The following is a 17,872-nucleotide window of genomic DNA, read 5'->3' as shown; positions in this document are numbered from 1 at the left end:
CTGAACTCAATCAATTTCTGAGAGAATAAAGCTCAATGCCTCAAGGCATTAATTGTATCTAATGAACTAACTTTGCTCCTCTGCATCTAGATGGAAACTGTGCTTGCTAGGTTACCCACAACCAGAAACCCATTAATATATGGCCCTCCAAAAATACAGCATTTACCAATACCCATGGTACAAACACTCCCACTGCCATTGATTTCGAGCCACCAATACGATGTCACAGAACACAGAATTGGAAAGATGTGCACACCATCAGATATAAGAGGCATAAATGACCTCAAGATCATACACAGTAATGAAATATATAAACATAATTCCAAGGTGATGAGTTTTGAGTATATCACCTCTTTTTAAATGATTTATTTTATCATAAGTTTATATCATTGGATTATTAATCGTAGCTTAACAATTGACGTGCAAAATTCTAAAAATTTAACAAGCAGCTCCAACAAGCCAGTAGCAAGAGCTCTAACATACCACTGTGTCAGGCTGTGAATGAACTCCCTTCTTCTTGAAATTTGATTGCTTCTATGCATCCTGCAATTCTACTTTGTCCGCAGTCTCTTCATGTCTTTTTAGTGGTATCTTTTTTGTTCTCTGTGAGACCTTTCTCTGCTCTCCACCTAAGAAAATTGGTGCTACCAAAAGTTCTGTATTCAATCAACTACTCACATTGTATATACTCTTTGATATTCCTAATTTATTCCTATTTTAATTTTGGCTAATAGTACCATTACTCACCCACACGATTAAGACGGAGCACTGCAAATCATCATTGAACATTTCCAGTTCTTTCGAATCCCACAATCATGTCTTATTTTACATCCTAAATACACCATACAGCCTTTGCTCTGCTTCACTCCTGTGACAGTTGTTCTAATGCAGGCCCTTATCTTACCAAAACAGTTTTCAAATGATTTCTCCATTCTTGTTTATTCTCTTCAGCAGCTACCACAGTGATTTAGTAAAATTTATATATAATTATGACATTCGTCGATGAAATTCTTTCAATGGTTCCCCATTACCTACTGCAGAATTACATTACAACATAAATCCATTCTTTATTTGGCCTCTGCTTAACCTCACCAGCCTCATCTTTCACTACTTCCTGCTTTATTTATATTTTAGGCATTACCAATATCAAAATGCTAATAATTGCCTCCATAACCAACTCCTGCTCTCCTCTATGATTTAACTCAAGCTACATTTTGTTGTTGTTGGAATATCTTGCCCCATCAGTTCTCATCTACCCATATGTTTATCCAACTCTTAAGTCTCAGATCAGATACCACAATATCATATCTCTTCCAGGCAGACATTCCTAATCCCCTATTATGGACTAAGTGTCTGGGGCAGCATGCAAAGGAGACACTCACATGTCCTGCTCTGGGGCACATGATGGACTGTTGGCCCCAGATCCTGCCCCTTTGGATTCACCAGTGTATTCCCGTTGAGGTCATGTTCTGTGCAGGTTGCTACAAACCAATTACCGAATACGTTGGAGAAACTAAGACAGTCCCATTCTTACGGGAAGCAGTATTTCTTCATTGAATGAGTTTGATTTGCCTTGGCTCAACTTTTCTGGAATTACAGTGCAGTCTAAGATACTTTATTTTCCAAGTCTCCTTTCTTCGTCTCCTTCCACAGGTATAAGACCTGTATCCTCCTCCCAAGGCAGAGCTCAGCCTTCTAACTGTCTATATTTCCTGCATGCCTAATGCTGTCTTGAAGCCCTACTTATCTGAGGCCTCTCTCTGAGACAGCGTCCTACCGTCCTACCAATTTGTATAAATTTGCCTACAAACTGTATTTTAATTTTCCATATATGTATTATATGTAGAAATATATGTATGTCTGTGTCAACATGTCTGTGGGTGTGAATGCACGTCTACTTGTGTGTGTGTATGTGTGCTGAGATAACACTGTGAAATCTTGGAGGCAGCAGCTCTGTTATTCTTCTTTATATTATAGCATCTAGATATATTCAAGTTGCTTGGTAAATGTGCATAGAATGAATAAATAAATTTAACGAAAATTTCTACTCTGCAAAGATATAGGTGCACTGTGATTCTCAGAGTAATTTACTTTGCTAGAGCTTTTCAGAGCATGAAAATATGTGATATGTCAGAAATATGGCAATTTCATAAAAGGTATTAAATTATTATATCACCATTTCCGCTTAATTGCAGTATCTAAAATAACTTTAACTCTGAATGTGGAAGCCAATATAAAAACAGTGACAAGATATTTTTTACAATGCTGTGTCTTATAGTAATTTATTTCTTCTAAAATTGATCTTGAATAAATGCTAGTTAGAATTATCCCTAGGAACTTTGGGGAAGAGTAAATGAAAACAAAAAACACTCTCACTCAGGAACTCCACAAACATACATGAATTTAGAAGGTAGCATACAGCCAAGGGAAATCTCCCTCCATAACTTCAAGTGTACCTGTTTTATTTCACATATTATCACAGAGTATGCACTGAGTTTCTGTTCCAGGCATTGCTTGAAATGTGAAAAGAATTAGCATATACATCCATATAGTTTGTGAAAATTCTTAAGAGTCTCTCATATAAAATGTGATAGAAAATGTTGATCTTTGGTGATTGCATGGTTCCAGTCCCTGAATATTATTTTTAAGTATCTAAATGTCTTTGGGGACTCATATTTATAACATATTCTTACAAGCTAAAAACCAAGTAGATAAACTTTTTCTTTCCTCACAAAAGAATGGGCCTCTACAAAAAAATCAAAGGATAAAAAACCTCCTGGAACATTTTTATTATTAAATACATTTCAAGTTTGACATATAGATATACTGCTGCTACTGCTATTATTTTAGCTTTTCCTTTCCTTAATAACTGAGAAGTAGAAAACAGGAGAGAGGGTCTTGAAAGTTTATATTACTGATGTGTGGGACAGGATATTGAGCCTAAAACGAAATTCTGAACCCATATAACTTGTGAAAATATAAAAAAGGTCCGAGAAAACTAAGTCACCCAACTACACTTAGGAAGTTAATAACAGAGCTAAGATTTCAAAGTATAAATTATCTGACTGATTGATTCATTCACCCATTCGTGTTTTCTTACACTGAAGAAAACATCTGCGGACCACTTGGGCTGTCCCAGGGACTTTGCTAATCCCAAGGACATCGAGGCTACAGCAATGACCCAGATTTCAAGGGGCTTACAGTTCAGTGATAGATAAAACATAAATGTGTAAAGGAATTGTTGCACACTGGCAGAGTGAATACATTGGAAGCAAGAACAAAGAGCTTTGGGGACACCCAGAGGGCAGCAATTTACTATTTTAGGAGACTTTAGAAAGTGTGTGCATTTTCCCTACTGTTTTCCCCCCCGTTTTCCTATTCTCTCTCTAGTGAGACTTCTCTCCAGAAAGCTTTCTAATTCACCAATTAGTTCTGTCTTCATGGAGGAAACTCTAGGACCATAATCTTTCCTGAATCTCTTTTTTGGGAGTGGGGGAAGGCTTTTTTGTCCAATCCCAAAATCTCAAGTTTAGAAGAAACTTAGCATGTCTCCCATTCGAGTAAAATGGGTGTGTTCAGATCATTATTAATATGAAAGTAGAGCATTAGAATGGAAGACAATAGAGACGTATCCAGAGTTACAGACAATATCTACCGAGCATCTATACACATCCGGATTTTTGAAGTTGCTTGTTTTTGCCTAATTATGTATTTTTCCTTGGGTCACTTAGAGATAGTTTTAGGAAAACTAGGTTCAAGAATTGTCTTTGACAAAAGGCAGAGGATGTGTACACAAGTCAAAATTTTAATCTTTGTAGCCACTAATAATCCTGTTTAAAGTTCTTTACTGAGTTCAGGGTTGACTGTGACTGAAGGGCCACTATTTAGCCAAAGGATCAAGTTCCCCTACATAGATACATCTGGAGTTTGTTTTATTCAGGATCCTCAGTGCCGAAAACCTCCCAGTCTTTCATAATGAACATTTTTTTATAATCCTAGAGGCATTTGCCATTTCCGTCTTCCCACTCTTTACCCTTTGCTGAATTTCTTGATGTTCCCTGAATGTGCTCAGCTATTTCTTACTTCTGGAGTAAAACATTTGACTTTCTGCTCCTGAAATATCTTTTCTTCTTTTTAGCTGTCTACTAAGTACTCATCTATAGTTCTTACTTCTCTCAAGAAACCTTCGTGATTCTTTAGGCCTTCCCTTGTATTTATGTCTTTTCAAACTCTAATCAAACTGTGTCAAAATTGCCTTTTTACACCTTTTAGACCAGCCCTGTTAAATACAAAGTTAACATAAGCCACATCTGTGATTTACGATTTTTCAACAGCCACATTAAAAAATATACATAAAAGATAGAATTAATCTTAGTAATATATCTTACTTAACATATTTAACAAATATATCCAAAATATCACAATTTTAATGTGTAATCAACATAAAAATTATTGAGCTATATTGCAGTTTTTGTACTGTCTTTGAAATTAAGTGTGCATTTTATACCTACTAAGTATCTCAATTTGCATTGGAAATATTTTGATTACTCAATATGCTATCACATTTGAAAGCACAGTTATAGATTATAAGTTCCTCGAGGACAAGAATTCTGTCTTTTTTAGGTGGTATAGCCTCAGGACCTAATAAAATTTATCACAGGATTATTGCAATAGAAGGGGTCGCTATTTTTACATGGTAGTTAAGGGTTATAGATCCAGATAGACCAGAGAAAGTGGCTCTGGCCACTCACTATCTTTCTAACTTTAGGCAATTTTCTTAATCTTTATAACCTTTCTTCATCAATACAAGCATAATCTAAAGCATACATCCTATCGTGGTGATTAACGGCAAAATGCATAAAAAGTACTTAGCTTATGAAGAGAATCAGTATATGTCATGTGTTATAATTATGGACTGCTCTATTAATATCATCCAACTATTGTTTTTCCAAGTTAGAAAACGTTTTTTAGCACTTGTAAATTAAATCAGTTATTACATTTGTCAATAATTAAACGGGTCATGTGCATCTATATACATTGAAACAACAGGCATCGCGTCAAGAAAACATCACTAAATATATTTTCAGCATACTTGGGGCATGTCTCTTGTTTATCTTATACCTGTTTTGGTTTACAAAACAGGTAAAAGATAAAGCTAAAGTTTATTTGATTCTTCAAGGAGAAGTTCCCATGAAAGTCCTTCATATTCCAGAACAGGTGAAACTGAGATACCATAGTGAAAAGTAATGTTACTGATGATCTGGCCAGACATTTAATATGCATTATGCATTTATCAATTTGAAAAGAAACAATAAACACTTCAAATATGAGCTGCACAGAAGTTACAAAATCAAATGCTGTGAATTAGTCCATGTGTGGATTCTCAGTTGAATCCTTCTCACTTAGGCAACCCTGTAGGGATGCCATAGGGTAAGTGGGGTCATGTTTATCCCCTGCCCACTACCACCACCAACAAACACAGTGACCACAGGAGCAGCCATCATTCAATGCAGTGGCTGGATGAGTACCTGACCCTCTTTGGGACAACCAGCACCATTTGCTGAGATTCTAAATAGAGGAAGACTCTATTGGTGATTGAGCCTGAAAGGTGCAAATTTAGGAACACACGTATTCTAACATGTAAAGTAAATCTGCAGCATAAGAAAATAATTGAACCAATGATCAGGAAAAGAAAAAAGCTGAAATGAGAAAATCAAGATGTTGGTTGAGCCCTAAGTTCCAGTTCTTGTAATGTGATTGCACTATGAGAGTCTGCACTAGTCTTCCAATACATCTCTTTTTGTTCAAACTAGATTTACTTGGACATTTTTCACTGACTCATATAGTTTTAGTTACTATAAATAAACACTTCAATTATAAAATTAAAGGAAGAGGAAGACTACAAAAAGAAAAAAAGAGGAAGAGGAGGGAGATGAAAGGGTAGAAAGAGGAAGAAATAAGATTTTGTAGGCCAGTCTCTATATTTGGTACCTGCTGTAAGCTGAAGCATGCAGATATGATAACTTATTTGGTGACCTTGGAAAAATATTTCATAAGGCTAAAGTCTTAGATTAGGGTCCTTGAAAGGCACCTCCATATACCATATGCACACACACAAGCATGCAGTCATATATGTAATTTTAAATTGTGTATTAAATTTTGACTCTTTTCAAGCATTGACTTCTTTCTGAGATATATAATTTTTCTGAAATGGAGACTAACATTCTGATCCTGCAGATGGAGAGACTGAGGCTTCAAAAGATCAGGTCTTCTACTGAAGGCCACAAAACGGATGACAGAACAAGAGCTTACACTCAGGAGCTTTGAACCTTCACCCCAAGGTCTCCTGCTCCTTTTTGAGTCACCAACTCCCAGAAATCATTCAAGTGGAAACCGGATGACTTTCGGGCAGAAGTGTTGCTGAGTGGATTTATTCTAGGGGTGGAAGTGGGACTGAATGCCAGGTAGCTCCTCTTCTCAGTCTATAGCTCTACAAGACACTTAGCCCTTGATTCTCTAGTAAGAACTTACAATGGAATTCAATCCCCTGCTGCAGATTCTGAATAGTAATTGGTATTATAGGCAGGAAACATAACAATGAAAAGCATTTAAACCTCCTGTTGTTAAGAATCTTTAGGTCAATAGCAGCATTTTAAAATCAACTTGAGGGTTTGCTGGAAGATACAGAAGAGAAACTACAATCAACATAATAAGGTTACATAACCCTAGTCATGTTAACAGCTACCTAAAACTTGACATCAATCCCTTTACATTGATTCTCACTTACAGTTTACAGAAAAGAAAAGAAAAAAATTAGGAAGGAGAGCATAATACATAATCTCACTGAAGCATCAAATTAGTATAAATAATGATGAAGAGTAATTGCTGCTGTTACTGGAGAACATGCTGCAAGTGAGGTTTCCAAGATATCTGCTGACGATGAGGAGAGGCTTTTGCAGTTCTGAAATTCAGACAAGGAAAAGGGAAACCGGAATTTACAGCGCTAGATAGAGGGTCAGATTCGTCCTCCCCCAGGAATAGTTGCTTCATCAGATTTGGGGGGACTAGCGCCACCTACTGACTGGCACCATGCTAGTCATGGCAGAGGGTACAAAGATGGGCAGTAAATATTAAGTTGGTGCGAAAGTAACAATCTACACATGTACCCCAGAACTTAAAGTACAATAAATAAATAAAGTGTTGTTTACTTTCACAATTACTGCAATTACTTTTGTATCAACCTACTAGAAAGCTGAGCCCAAAGTCACAATCTTGTGTTTGCAGCCTGCCTCCACCAGTTATAAGATTATCTGACATTACAGCTATCTCTATCTATAGGTAGATATACATATGTTATATATGTGTGTGTATGTATGCGTGTGTGTATATATATATATATATATATATATAACATGTATTAAATATATAGCATATCATCATCTGACATGTATACATAAATGCATTATGTGTGTGTGTGTGTGTGTGTATTTTACTTACTGATTTATATTCTATCTTCTTACACCAGAGTGTAGGTTCTAAGAGGGACAGGAGTACTGTTAAGCTAACACACTCCTGGCTTCTAGAATAACAGAAAAGCATCTAGTACCTACTAGGCACTGGATAAATATTCATGGAATCAATTTCTCACCTATTAAAGATTCCTTATGTAGTTTCCCCACCTTTAATTGCCTCTTGATACCTTACCAACATCTGTTCTTTGCATTGTTATCAGAGAGTCACTGTTAAAGAAATAAATCAATTGCCTTTTATTTGTAATGAAAAGAGGAAAGATATGAAGTAGAAAGCAAATGAGGGGGAAATTTTTCTGAAAATGTAAATCTGATGGTGGTGTCCCTCTGTGGAAAACGATGTCCCCAAGCTAATATTTCTCCTTCCATCTCTATTTTTCTTTTTCTATGTTTCCTAAACATACCATATAGTTTTTTGCCTTTTTGGCTTTCTGTCAATGGTAGTCTTTCTGCAATACCCATTTTCAATCTTCAGGTTGCTGATGGAAAACTCATGGAATACTTCAAGTTCCAAGTTAAAAGCTTCCAAGTCTGTGGAAATTTGCCAAATTCTCTTCAGGTCTATTTAATCTCTTCCTTCTCCTCCTCAATGCTACGTGACTACATTTTTTGTTGAAGAACTTAAATTACAATATAATCTGGCTCCTCTGAAGTCATCACATCATCACCTAGTCATCAATACGTCATTATCCAAGAAGCAGCATTAGTTCCTAGCAAAACCGAAGGTGCTCTGGAAAGATTTCTTGAATGATAGGCTAAATTTGTAGGAGCTCAGATGTATGAGAACAAAACCATATACTAATATCCCAAATAGACTGATGGTTATAAAAGTATAAACCTGAATATGACCAATTTCAGTGATTTTTGCAAATAACTGCCCTCAACAATGAAATCTGCTGTTAGGTTTTATTTTTGTTATAAAGAAAAACAACTCAAAATATCCAGAGGTCCTTGGTAAGGCAGAACGCAGCCAGATGGCCCAGGTAAAATAGGGACAAGCAGAAGAGATAAGTCTGTTCAGGCTTGGGCTTAGCGCTTCTGAGATAAATTTGTCAATGTTCTAACTGACAATAAGGGTCATATGCTTTCCCTAACTTAATTTTACCTCCTGCTGTTTATACCAGAGTGGAATTATTCTGTAAATTTCTCTTTTACTTATAATCTTGGTCAGAAGGAATCATTCAGCCCAGAACTCCTTAGCCTGAGTGGTGTTTTAAAAGGAGTCTGGATCTGGTATCAAGAGATGCGGGTTTAAATCCCATCTCTGCCACCTCGTGTGAATTCAAATAATTCATTTCTATAAGCCTCAGTTGTATTATCTATAATAACTTCAGAGTTTCCGCTAGAATTCAGATGTTTGTATATAAGTGACAGTCGGGGTCTGGGTCTACTTGGGGTTGATTTCATTAAGCTGATTAGCAGAGAAGTTTTTAAGCCCACTCCATATATACCCCTTTGGGCATAGAGAAAGGGCAGAAGAAACAATATTATAAAACCTGTATCCAAGTCAGTGATCCACCACTGGTGTCTCCTAGGGGCTTGTTAGAAAGGCCCCACACAAGCCCAACCTCATTATGACTTCCAGGGGATGGAGGTCTGCACCTGTGTCTTCAGCAAGCCCTCCATGTGACTCTGATGCACACTACCACAGGAGAAACACAGTCCTGGAGGAAAGGTGGGAAGCCAGCTTCTGCTGTCTGGGTTTGGCTTTCTTGCCGACTCTCTTGGCTTCATGCTGAAGCCTAATAGAGAGGGTGCAGGCAGAAACTGGAGGACTGTTCACTCCAGCATTTCCCAACAACTGCTCCCTCTTTTTATATCTAAAAAACACTGTAATCCCCACCTTTAGTGTTTTATAAACATGCATTAAGTTACACCATAGAGCAAATCAATGCAATAGTCCATAGCACTGCTTTGCTTTCTTCCTTCTCATTAACTTCTGGAGATTCTTACAGGCCCCATCCTAGGGAACCTAAATTTCTCCCCATCCTCAACCCCAGCAACTCCTTTATGTATTCAGAATACCTGCTCCACGCGCATACATTCCTTCTCATTTTGTATTTACCATCACCTCTCACAGTACGACAACCTGCTGGCCCAGTTCCATCTCAAGGACCTAAAAATATTATCCAAACACTAGTAGTCTTTCTTCTCGAGAAGCAATGTGGTTTCAGCCTGGGGAAACTTTGGGAGTATCCTCTTTATCTGGAAAGGTGGTTTGACAAGAACTATTTACTTTCTAAGGGTCAGAGCACACAGAGAATACTACTGCTATTTTCTGCATGACTGTTCAGATTGGTCATGAGGTTAGTTTTCACAAATAGCTCCAAACACACTTGCGCTATTCGTTTCACATGCCGTGTATAACGGTTCATTTGTGGTAAAGCCAGTCTCACTTGACTGTATTTCTTTTCTGAGTGGAAGCTGCTGATGACAGTAAGGTATAAAACCAAAGGTATGGCCCAAACTTGACACTCAGACAACCTAAATAAGAAGTGACTCACAGAATACAAAATCATATAATTATACCAATACCAATGGGAATTAAAGCTAGGCTTGGCATTACAGAAAGCGACTACCTTAAAAGAAAGGAAGCTGATGCTTTAAATCAATTTATGCTGTTTTTGGCTCTGTGTACTAAACATTAAACTGTAGCATTGTTTCTAAGTAAAATTATGCCACTGAAATGCACACTGCCAAACTGAGATAATTTTGCCTAAATCATTCACTGTGGACAAATTGGTCACTGAGAGGAGCAACAAAAAAACCCAGGACTGGGAGGTGGAAAATACCATCATCAATCCCAGTTTACAAAAGAGGACATCAGCGAACAAAGAAAATGAACTTGCCCAAAACCATGAAATTCCTAAGAGAAGTATGTTAATAGCTTCAAACCTCCCCAAAGATTGGGATTTGGAATTAGTTTTCCATACTCTGATCAATGTAGGAATCTGAGATAAGCTTAGGGAACCTGTCTCCCAAGCACTCTCCCAGTTCCCACTTTGCTGTACACACAGTATGTCCGAGCTTTTTCCTGGGCGTCCTACTTTTACTGCTGTTTCTATCTCTAGCGTCGGAGCCCTTCACCGAGGCTTGGCTTACTCCACTTCCCAGTTCTCAACTTCAAACTGGAAGGAGCAGCAGTTGAACAGATGCTTCCACACAGAGCAATGTCACTTTAAAAAAGAAGAAGAGGAAAAGAAAGAAAAGCACAACACTCAACGAGATCCCCTCCCCCGGAAGTCAAAGCTTGTTCATCCCAAACACAAGTCGCCCTGTCACTCAGGCTTGGGACTAGTTTCATTTAGACTCCACGCACAAGGCCGTGCACCAAATGCTTCCCCTTGACTGAGCACGCTGCAGGTTTCCCTCTGAAGCCTAGCCAGAATTCAACTCAGACAACATAATTGTCAGTGACCAGTACTGTGGTCCAAAGAAAGAGATTCCATTTCCTTCTTCTGAAATTTGCTTTCCTTTAAAACACAGGAATACCCCAGAATCTAAGAGTTTTCAATGATTTGTGAGATGCCTATTACAGTGTTTTCATATAAAAGGCATAAAAATAAATTGAAAAGAAGTGACCACAAATTCACACCCCAAAGAACTGTCACTTGGAATATTGCCCTTACCTTTTAATGAAAAGGAAGATCAAGTATTACAACCACATCTCCTCACTCCCTCAGCAAAACAGCGTCTGCCAAGAAAATGATTAATAGCTGTTACTTATTTGACTCTAATGAGTGAGTTTCAGGGCAATCATAAGCATTTTGAATCATCAGCTTATTTCTTAGTACAACCAGGTTTAAAACTCAATGTAGGGTTTTCTGAAATGCTGGGCAGAATGGCGCAGGTTGAAGGAGACCAGAAAATTCCCCCAAAAATATACTTCTTTGACATTTTGAGATGACTGTTCAGAGGGCCCGCGGACAGAAATAGTTCTACAAAGCTGTCTTTTGTGGGGGAGATGTGAATTTGTAGAGAAAATCTGCATTGATACAGCCAGCCTCTCTCTGAGGCCCTCCCTTGTCCAGATCTAAGAAAGATTAACTGAGAGTCTGACAGCTTTAGAGGCCTGAAAAAGAATAACAACAACAAAAAAACATTTACCATCTATTCTCTTGAGGTGTGAGATTTCGTCTATCAAACAAGACCACCTCGGTTAGGCCTGCCTCCTCTTCTCTCCCTCCTGTAACCTGATTTACTACAGTAACCTGTTTCTGGCCGTGTTTCAAGCCCCGATACTTTCAGTAACCTCAAGAAGTTGTACAAGCTTCTGTATTCCATCATGGGGTGGGGTGATCACTCCGTGGTTCTCCCCTAGGCAAACTAATACATTTTAATGCCATTTCCCCTATGAATCTGCTGTTTGTCAGTTTATTTTTTAGCAGAACTTCATAGTAGAAAGCTGAAGCCCCTTGAAGTTCTACCAGGTAGTGAAAACAGCATAGACCATGTGTCATCTTTAATAACCTTATTCCACAGGAGCAATTCTCAACCAACCTGCACATTAGAATCACCTGAGTAACCTACAAACTCTTGATGCCCTGACTGTACCTTCAACCAATTACATGAGAATCTCTAGGGATAGACCCCAGGCCAGAGTATTTTTTAAAAGCTACCCAAGGGTTTCAACGTGCAGCCAGGGTTGAGAATCAGGGCTCTACAGACAGCATGCCTCTGGAATCAATCTCTGACTAATAACTGGTTGCCATGGAAATTTATCCACCAGCTGGGTGAGTATTGTCCAACCTCCAGGTTACTTTCCAAGCTAAAAATAACTGATACTTTCAATCATTGGAATGATAAAAATCCTTTTATGATCCACAGAAAAATTAAAAGTATTGCAATAGGACCCACTCTTCATATTGATCCAGTCAGCTCTTCTCCGTGGCCCCCACAGTTGGGCCCTAGTTCTAGCTATAATCTAAACAGCATGAGAAAAACCATGGGACATTTGCCTCTCATTTGCTGAATAGGATCACCTGTATGGGTGCATCCCGCTGTTACGTATTTATGTCAGTCATGGTACAGTGGAGGATACGTGGACCTCAGGCTCCTCAGGCCTCGGTTTGTGCATTGTCTCTGTCACTTATTAGTTGTGTGACACTGGGCAAGGCACTTAACCTGTTCTAGGTTCACTTTCCTTATCTGTACAATGGGGATATTAATACAACGGAAATCTTATTTTTCTTTTCTTTTTTTTTTGCAGACAGAATGAGACGTGCTACTTTGTAAACTTCAACTATCATATCATACAATAGCTGTAAAAATATATATTTCTTCCCTCTGTTGGCCTCAATAAAGATGATGGAAAAATCCATGTGTTACATTTTTCTAGAGGTTGAAGGCAGTTTTCATCTTGTGTCTTGCTAAATGCTAAGTGCCCTGATAATAAGTTCAAGTCCCTCAGAGATGCTCCTTATGAACAAATTGTACAGTCTACCCTCTGGGGTTTGGCAACCGAAGTGGGTGGAATCCCCATGTTCTGGTAGGAAACATAACCACATCACGAAATCACTCCCTTGCTGAACACCTCCTACATATGATCCTGCAACTGACAAGTGCACCTCGGTGTTGTTACGGATGCTCTGTTACCTAAAAAGCAAACTTAAAGAGGGGAAAGAAAAGAGCAAAACAATTCATTTTCTATCCAATTAAAGTCATTATAAACAGCCTCCTGGCGCTTAACCTTTTTCTTCCAAAATCCCAATGTTTCAGCTGGTTGCTCAGAGGTAGAGCTTCGTTGAGGTTTTTCTTAATTGCCTTTCCATCACTAATGGGATTCACTTCATTATTACCTCTGCCAAAAGCTGCCTCCAACTTTCAGCCCCCATGCTGGGCTATTTACATGCCTATTTATAATGCACATTTTCATTGAATGCTGAAGTCATGCCACCTCAAAGTTTACCAGGCTAAATTGGAGTATGCCTCTTCTAAGCTAGAACGACCTACTGAAATAATACTTTCTTACATATCTGCCAACTCTCTCCAAACCCTCCTCCTCTGTTCATCCATGTCCCCTATTTCCCCTTCACACTTTCTTGACTCTCTCCTTTCTCCGTTTCTTGTTTCCTGGATTCCTGTCTCCCCACTGTGTCATCACTTGGTACCCATTTACTTCCCACGCTCTTCCTCACAATATCATCACAGAGCCATCTTACTCTCTCAACCACATCGATAACCTCCCTACCTCTGTCTCAGTGAGCAGCTGTTTTTCCATCTTATTTTATTTAATCCCAAGAAAACTCTGTGAATGAGGTCTAATGAATCCCAGTTTAAAGGTGAGGGAACTGAAGATGATGAGAGGGAAGATGAGGATGAAGATCATGCAGTTTACAATGACCACGGTAGAATAGCACCCAGTTCACAACCTCTGGAAAAAGAGCAAGACCACAGAAATCACGTCATTTCACAGAAAGAGAACCATTCAGAGAGCAGCAGTCCTCAGCTGGAGTCTCTCTGTGAAGCAGAGGAGAGCAAAAGCAGCAGGATCCAGATCGACAACTCCCCATGACTTGTTCTTTCAACGCCTCTCAAACCAAACCTCCTTGAACAGCACATTAAGTTAGAATTATTGGAGTCTTCTCAAACAGAATGAGTGAGTAGGTTCTCAGACGAAGAGAGACAGTCCAAAACACATGAATACGCGTGGTCAGACAGAAGATCTGCTATGAGATGAAGCTGCAGGCTTGGGCAGTGCTCACCCCCATGCAATCCAGGAAGATGAGGTTCTAACCAAAGGACATTGCCTGTAAGCAAGCAGCCCACTTGTAACAGAATAACGACAATAAGAACAGCAAGAATTCCACATATTAAATGTTTGTTACTGTTATTCCTTTATTTTTAAAAAATTACATTGCTTTATGTTTTGGTAAAAACAAAACAAACAGGTATCTTATGATCTATGTGTACATTCAATTTAGCTAAGTTTCTTTGTGACTGAAAAACTGCTATTAATTTTAACAATGCTCCTTATAACAAATGTCATTGAAGAATCAAGAGATCTTCATGCGCCCTTTTACTTTACTGGGGGTAAAAACGGAGGCTGAGTAAGGATCAAATATTTGCTAAAGATAACATGGCTAGAAGTGGCAGAGATGAGAGTCCAACCTTGGTTTATCTAATTCTACTAACCATGTTTTAACCACTTTTATCCCTTGACTAAAGTGGGAGAGCCTCAGGCAAGAACCTAACTTAGTATCACTGTTTTAATTGTCCTTGTTCTTTTCTCCTTTCATCAATGGTCCTTTCATTAAATACTTTATAGGGTGTCTCATAAAAAGACATGAGTTTGTGGGATGATTTATGCTGATCTGCACTTTCCGTGGTTGTATCTGCCATTGTGGATTAATACACTGGCATTCTAATCTTATATATCAACCTCCATGAGTTTGGTTAACGTGAATCTCTCTGAAAGAAGGAGCCATCTTCATAGACAATGAAGCCAGCTAGGTGCCCCTTTGAACTCCTCTCCCCTCTCCCCTCATTCTGGGCATCTGTTTTGAGTTCTACATTTCTAATTGCACTGTGCCTGGGACTTAGCCTAACCAAAAGGAGAGCACATCCACGTGTAAGTGTGGACACATGAATCACAATGATTTGTAAGCATGCTGAGAAATGTCAGCACAAATACAATCTTCTCGCTTTTAGAAAAAGACTCATTTTCTGATCAAGAAAAAATCCAGAGGGCAGCTCCCATTAATGTGGACATCTATATGAGGCAGGGATCAAGAAGTCAGTGTTCAAGCTAGAGCCTCAGATGCTAGCAGATGCTAGTCCCTTATATTTAGCAGTCTGGGTTTATGCTGCAGCAAAGAGGGCAAAGTCTTTGATGACCATGTCAGGCTACTGAGAGCTCACACTGCCATTTGTCTTCATGTTCATTCTTGTGCCCTCTGCCAAGACTCTGCCTATGTGACAAAATATATCTGGTGGACACGAGCAGTCCCTAAGAGTCGATGAGCCACATACAAAAAATACAGTGTACACTGAGGATGTGCCAAATGGGTCACTTCTCAATAATATGACCATGGCAATCATACACTGCAGGAAGGAGTTACAGCTTATGGAGAAAAGTACTGGATCAAGAGTTCTGAGAAGCAGCATGACTCAACCAGGCTTATGAGTCAGGCTTTTTGGGTTCAACATAGCTGTACCACTCACTCTTTATGTGACCTTGGACATATTCTATACATGTGTTTATGCTATCATCTGCAAAAGCAGATGAAATAAAGCTGAGTTGTTAAGGTTAATTTGATTGCTAGATGATTAAAATGCATAAGCATCTGGGTTAGACATATGTATGCAAAAAAATGTTACCTTCTTTCTAAAATCTCTACTCAATCCAATCTCATTTCTTACATGAGAAAACCAATGCCCAGAGAGGGGAATGGCTTTCTCAAAGTCACACAGTCGATCCCTGGTAAAGAGTGGTGCACCAGATAGTGCACTGAATTCAGAATCAGAAGAAATAAGTTTGAAGCACAGCTTTACTTTTTCATGTGACATTGAGAAAGTTACTTCTCTAAGCCTCAGTTTCCTGGTTTATGTGAGGGGAGTAGGAATGCTGCTCCTCCTGATTCACGGGTATCTTTTCATCTTATGTTTCATTAAGAAAGAAAAATGTCCAAGCTAAGGAGTCTGATGGAAGGCTCTCACAAAAGTCTGTAATACCAAAGGGCTATGTCCTCAGTGTAAAGGGAAAAAATGACAGAAATCCAGGAAATGTGCATGTCTCAGCATTGGTGGTGATACGGGAAGGTGGTCTCTCTTAATTAGCTGCAGTTACTCTGGAGGCTGGTGTCAGGATTGCTTGAGCCCATGAACTATACTGGTGCCACTGCACACCAGCCTGGGTGACAAAGCAAGACCTTGCCTAAAAATAACAATATAATAATAATTGAACTATAAGTTTTCAGGTCAGCTTGCCTTCTGTATTTACACTCTCATTATGCACCACCTCCTGACTTCTGCCACACACACACACACGCACACACAAATACTCGCAAGTAGATAATTTAAAGTGGGCTCAGGTTGATTGCGCCCCCATGTGGCCAGTGGAAGTAAACTTCTCTGGAAGTTTAATAGCAGCCCAGAGATTTAGGACTTTGATTCATTCCAAATTTAACGATATTAAAAAGTATAAAACGTGTTCAGCAGCCAGTCACAGTGGCTTACACGTGTAATCCCAGCACTTTGGAAGGTCCACATGGGAGGATCACTGGAGTCCAGGAGGTCAAGATCAGCCTAGCCAACATAGTCAGACCCCATCTCTACAAAAAACTTTAAAAATTAGCCAGATGTGGTGGTACAGATCTGTAGTCTCAGCTACTTGGGAGGTTAAGGTAGGAGGATGGCTTGAATCTGGGAAAGATGTGCATCCTAGAGTTAATGAAATATGGTGGATATGGCTGTACCACTTTCATAACATTTTAAGGGATAATACAGCATATATGTAACAGAGTGCCAGACAATAAATATCGGCTTTGGTAGCCAGCTCTGCCTCGTCTCACTTACGACCTTGAGTGGGTCACTTAACAGGAGGATGAGATCTGTGGTTCTGATAGTCCTCTCCACTACTGCTTTAATGACTCATCTTAAAGTCGTCCACATGCCTTTACTTATTCACAATTATTTCTGTCAGGTTTCATATTTAAACTAAGGCACATTTAAATGTACTTGAAGTGTCCCATGACAGCTTAATAGCTCACTTTTCAGAGTTAAGCAAAGTCATTGTTTCCATGAAATTCTTCTTTATTAGCTACCATTTTGTTCTAATCATCTGATATTGTTCATTATCTCTTTTAGCAGTGAAATGTATAACTGTGTCAACATTCTCCTGCTTTGGAATATGGTCCTAGACAAAGAGGGCAAAGGTATCCCAGAGGAAGCCATGTTTCCACGCCCAAATTCTAGTAATGAGGATGGTAGTCAGTGTGCCATCTCTTGTTTTAAACCTCAGTAAGAGATTTCTTGAGGGTTTCATTTATTAATGATGACCAAGGGGGAGTATCCACTTTTGGATAAGTAATTATCCATAACTATTTAGGGAAAAACAAGAGGGTGTTTTTGATGAGGGGAGGAGAACAGAATGCTAAGGAAGAATGAGGACTCGGCCAGTCTGCAGAAAAACAAGACACCCTGCCATTCATTCACACATCAGTGCTTCCTTAGAAGGCTATCTGCTTTCGTATTCCTTTGCTTGGGGTAGGTGGGCAGGACTAAAAGCAATATGTGAAAGTATGGTTAGAGTTCACAAGGAAGTCACATTCAGAGGCACTTATCTCAAAAACTTTCAACCAATCACACGTGACCAAATATGGAAGCGTTTTTCTGAAAGCGAG

General features: G+C 38.9%; 1 protein-coding gene across 2 annotated transcripts in view; it reads right to left on the bottom strand.

The window, feature by feature from the left end:
• The window catches only part of TENM4 (teneurin transmembrane protein 4), a 3,057,282-nt gene that overhangs the window by 1,726,040 nt on the left and 1,313,370 nt on the right, over positions 1-17,872 (bottom strand). Inside the window, exon 1 of one of the 2 annotated variants that reach the window (XM_032296008.1) lies at positions 11,159-11,243. The exons of the other annotated variant lie outside the window; for it this stretch is intronic. The gene's annotated coding sequence lies outside the window, so the exon portion shown is untranslated. Of the gene's footprint in view, positions 1-11,158; positions 11,244-17,872 lie in introns of those variants that run through there. 2 annotated transcript variants of the gene reach the window in all.

Source organism: Sapajus apella, unplaced genomic scaffold, assembly GCF_009761245.1.
Source record: "Sapajus apella isolate SASKATOON/1434 unplaced genomic scaffold, GSC_monkey_1.0 scaffold34, whole genome shotgun sequence".
In the NCBI taxonomy this organism is placed as follows: domain Eukaryota; kingdom Metazoa; phylum Chordata; class Mammalia; order Primates; family Cebidae; genus Sapajus; species Sapajus apella.
Note: the sequence above shows the minus strand (reverse complement) of the source record. Positions and strands in the feature narration are given on the sequence as shown.